Below are 5,548 nucleotides of genomic sequence, written 5' to 3'. Positions count from 1 at the left end.
TATATATATATATATATATATATATATATATATATATATATATACATAATACATTTAAGAACAAAATAATTTTTTGTATAAAAATATGTCATTAGAGACAATTGATTTCTTCATTGATTGAATAAAATAAATAGCGACGATATTATTTTGTGGGTAGTAATAAACTATTTACTGACTTAGCATACTATTAACTACAAGAAATATACTTTTTACAACAAATAAATTTTTCACAAATGTTTAAACATTTGGGGAAAATTATTATTTCTGTACTGTAACGACCATTTTATGTCGTTTTGAGCAATAGAACTTTTTATGTCAGAAAATACTGTTCTATAGATTTAAATGGGTGTTTTGGACTATTCATAATTATAATTATGAAATTAGTGGGGTAATTTTATAATTAAGTTAGTTGGTGGTTAAAGAAAATATCATTAAAATTGATAGTGGAACACTTATATAAGTCTTATAAGTAGTATCTTAGATTAGGGTAGAGAATAATTTGTAGAAAAATAGAAAGCGTTGTGAATAAAGAGGAAGAAACCGACGACGGCTTCAGGTGAGAAACTTATCAAAGTTTCAATATTTTGAGATTGATACTAATATAAATTCATATAATAATGATGTAATGGTTAGATTTATGATGATAAGGTTGCATGATAACCCGTGAAATAAAGAATATTAATTGATCTTTAGATGATTATTTTATAGTGTCAATTTAAGAACATCCTTTTGTTTAATATTTTAAGTTCAATATTTCTTTGGACAAAGTAAATAATGCTTGCTGGAGGGAATGAATTTTATCAATTTAGTAGTGTGTGTGTAAAGAAATAAGAATGAAAGTTGGGTAACGATAATAGATTGAGGATTAGGGATAGCGTATTGGGATTAATGATGGTAAATTAATTAAGGGACAATGTTAGACCTATGATTAGAGATATGGGATAAAGAATGAGAAATTGGAATATGGTTCCTTTTTTACTCTCTTCTTTAATGAACGTATGCAGTTAATGTATTGAGTAGCATGACAGGAGGTTGTAATTATTGATAGAGTTATTACAATATTGAGTTATATCATTAGTTTTATTATTAGGACCATGTGGATTGTGAAAGGAAATTGGATAAATTGAATTTAAATAGTTAGGAACTAAGTCATAGTGTAGTTTGAATTTTGGGGGAATAATATAATTGTTGGATATGAATTGCAGGTGGATTAACAATTTAAAATGGTTATTGTGACTTTTGGGAGACAAATTGGCATCTTTAGTTATTAGCCGTGGGATGCTAATAACTGGATGAAATTTGACAATTATTATGTTATGTTTGGAAGTGGAAGGAATATGATAATTGAATGGCATGAAAGTATGCTAATTTGAGGAATTAAGATTTATCCTTAGGCTTGAACTTTAGCAAATTGATTATAAAATTGGGTGAAGGTTTTGGGTCTAGGCTAGACATAACTAATATAAGTTTTTATAGACTCGTTAACTTACAAATTATTCATATATAAATTGATTGATTGATAAAGTTCGAAGGCATTGAGGAAAGGAAAAGTATTGGAGAAGTAGCTTGCTTTACTTCTATTCTTGGTGGAGGTAGGTTATGGTTTACGCTATTTGATAGTAAACTCTTAATAGTGACTGATACTCATTGAATGATATTGTGAAGTTTTCTATGTACTTGATTGTGTGATTGTGTGGCTTGGTCGTGTGTTTTGTAATTGGTCTGAAATCCCGAGACCGTGGAATGTATAATCTTAAACCATCTCTATTAAAGAAATGCCTTGAATAAAGAAGGCTCGATGAAATATTATTGACGAATGAAAAAGTGGTGATATTAAATGATAAATTAATGGTATTCTTGGATTGGAGTGTCACGTTCCGACACGGTATTTTTGGATCTGAGTGTCATGTTCCGACACAGTATTTTTGGATCGGAGTGTCACATTCCAACACGATAATATTAAAGCAAAAACATGTTGAATTAATTGAAGATACGCAATCTCAAAGAACTCAACTCCCAAAATGGTTTGGTTTAGAGGCATGAGTCCTCATGTGTGATCTTGATATCATTGACTTATTACGAGCTTACTTTAATGTTGTTGATACTTGTTCATGTTGTTTGTTGTTTATCACCTGTTGAGTGCTATAGTTGAATTCATACTATTATTTATTGTATATTCGTTCCTATTTTTTGTTGACTGATGATATCCACTTAGTACATGTTGCGCCTGTACTGAGTCTTACTTGTGTTTTTCTTTGTTTTCCTTTTATGAAATGCAGCGAGTGTACCAATGACTTCAGATTTTCCCTCAGCTCTAGTCAGCCTCCCACATATCAAGTTCCAGTGTGAGCTATTCATTCAAGCTCGCGGTGGATTCATTCGTTCATGACATGATGTCCTATACTTTCGGACACATACTATTTTATTCATTTATTTTGGTGTCTCTGATACTCTTAGACTTAGTAATTAGAGATTAGATGTCCTTGTTGTGATGACTTTCAGGTTTTGGAAAATGATAGTTAATAAATTTTGAAGCTTCCGCAAAATTTTGTTATTCGCAGTTGAATTATTGGTACATGTTGGGATTTGAATTTCTTTGTTCGTTCACCTAGGTAGTTAAGTGTGGATGCCACTCACGACTCGTTTTGGGTCGTGACAAACTTGGTATCAGAGCGTTAGGTTCGTTGATCTCATCACACAAGGACAAGTCTAGTAGAGTCTTGCGGAACAATAAAGGGACGCCTTTACTTCTCTTCGAGAAGCTATAGGACTTTAGGAAAGCTCATTTCTTTATTTCTTTCGTGCTACCACTTGAATCCAATTGGTATCTAGTTAATACAAATTGGTATCTGAACTTCTTCACTCTATTTCAAATATGTGATCTACTAGAGTATTTGAAGTTGAAATAGCAACAAGAGAAAGAAAAAAAAATGTCCTTAGGAATAGACATATTTTCTCGATTACAAAATGTTGTGGTAGTCTCATGTCGAGTATCGATTAATAAAGACACTACTATGACATCATAGAGTGAGGGTATATTAGAGAAAGTCATCGATGCTTACTTGGTTATAGTTACGCAGTATGTTATTTTTGTTATTGAATTGATCTAAGAAGTAAAACAAACTGTTTGGTCAAGAGAGAGAACAGATATAATAATGTTTTGCAATTATTCAATGGGTAGAAATATGTGGGCTATTTGGGTACGATATTATGGATAGGTATGATGTGTTCTAGTGAGGTATCTAACGAACTTTCACGTTGTGGCAGTACTAAGGTTATGTGGAAACATGTACGTCGATTGTCAAGTATGAATACTAATTACTAAAGGAGTTACGCGTTGTATGACATGGTCAGATAATAAGATTTACTGTTGCATTCACATTTGAGAAACCAAATAGTTTATTTCTACAGGAACTTACATTGAGCATTATTTTAAAGGAAAATTTTAGTGGTGGATCTTTAGGACAATATTAATACACTTAAGTTGTGAAATGTATCTTGAGGGTTCTGAATGAGTATTGACGATTTTATCTTAAGCTTCAAAAGGTAGATTGATACAAAAATGACAAATTTATAGAGAAAGAAAGTCCTAGTGGATATACTTGGGAGAAGTAAATTGAAGATTTAGCAAGAAAGTGCATATAAATTGGGTTAGTCACTTGAATTTGATTGGTATACCTAAGTGTAAGGTGTCAAATTGAGGAAAAGGTTCACTTCATGGTGATAAAAGGGTTAACTGAGCATGATGAAAAAAAATCGTGAGACATTGTAATTGGGATGAAATTATATGATTAGGATTTGTTGGTTAAATAATTTTTGTATGTAATAAAGACTTGCGAGTATCTAAGGTTGTGATTTTCTACTATTTAATGAGTAATGTGGGTGTATAACAAATTTTAAGAGATGTTGGGTCAACGCTCGAATAGAATTTAAAGGAGATGGAATCATAATTATAATAAGATAAAACTTGTGGGATGTGTAGCCTTAAGAAAATAAGTGAGAGAAGGAATATTTTCTCTGATTTTAAGAACTAAAAAGGTATCTTCGAAGGGGTTGAGAATTGGGTTCAGAAATGCATAATTTTATCTATTTTTTTTGGTAAGATAATAACACAACAGGTTAATCAGCTTGGTTAAAAACTATTGAATAGAACTTAAGAGAGGAGTGTACAGATGTTCAGCTTGAGTGAGATGATAAGTTCTGTTGTACTGTTGAATTTAGAAATGAGTAGGGTTGGATTTTTAGTGAAGCATATGGTATGGTTGATGGAGAGGAAATCAATGATATGCTAAGATAAGGTAATTATAAAAGTCTTTAAAGTATAAGCAAATGTAGATACATAAGGGTATTGGGTTACACAATTGGACTTAAAATTCAAACTTTTCATTATAAGTTTGCATTCTTGGTGATATGTTTTTTTTTCAAGGTATGAATTTGTAAGGTAATAAATGATTGATTGCATCGGTATTAAACATATGGACGGACTTATGCATGTTTGAGTAGCAAAGTTAATAGACCTAAGGAAGGGTTTCACTTAAAAGTGTTGGGTTAGAATATAAGTTAAAAGTTCATGGGTTAATGGTACAAGGATAAGCTCGGTAAGTGAGCTAGAGAAATTAACAAGAGTCTTTTATATTGAAGGATCAAGATATTTAAAATTTTGCATCATGAGAACTCTCGTATAAATTCTTTGGGTGTATTTGAAAATTGTATTGATTTTTGTATGAGATTAGATATGACTATGAGATATGAATTAGTTTTGTACAGATATAATAGGAGTTATTTATTGAATTTATTAAAGATTGAGCATTGATTTGGGTGACAAATAGTGAGGTATGAAAATTTAATATTTTACATGGGGTTAGATTTCTTAAATTGAGATAGATAACTTAAGAATGATGTAAAAGGTGAGATATAATTCCACATGGTTATTAAGAATAGATTGGGTTAATGCTACTATATTGATGGGACTACATAGATTGTTAAGATATGTTACAGACACATATAATGGTGAATTAAGGTTTTGAGCTTATAGTATATAAAATAATTTGAGTGACCAAGAATTTCCTTAAGTGTTGGCATGAGGTAAGTGATAGTATAGAATGCCAACTAAATCATGATATGTGAAGGTGGTGTGAAGTTGACTTTGAGTGTGATTAATAGTTTTATGTTGATTAAAAGGTTCTATCATATTTAAAATTAGTGTTATTAGCCTTGGTTGGGAACTCATATTTTTCTTGAAATGCTTGAATAAAAAGAGATGTAACCAGAGGTTGAACATCCAATTGATAAGAATACTTTGATACTAATGGTGATTGCGAGTAAGTTAGATGGATGTTGTAGTTATGATGTTCGTTAGTTCTAGGAGTGTTGCCTTCAATGGATGTGGACTTCGATAGGACTAAATTGGTGATTGTGGATAGCTAGAAATTCAGAGAGATAGACTCAGTTCAATGAAAATGTGTTATATGGGCACATGGTAGGAGTATTTAGAGTAATTCGACCTTGGTTATGGTTTTCAAGCTCGCGGTGGATTATTTCGGTCATG

Source organism: Solanum pennellii, chromosome 7 (genome assembly GCF_001406875.1).
Source record: "Solanum pennellii chromosome 7, SPENNV200".
Lineage (NCBI taxonomy): Eukaryota > Viridiplantae > Streptophyta > Magnoliopsida > Solanales > Solanaceae > Solanum > Solanum pennellii.
This window is presented reverse-complemented; position numbering follows the sequence as displayed.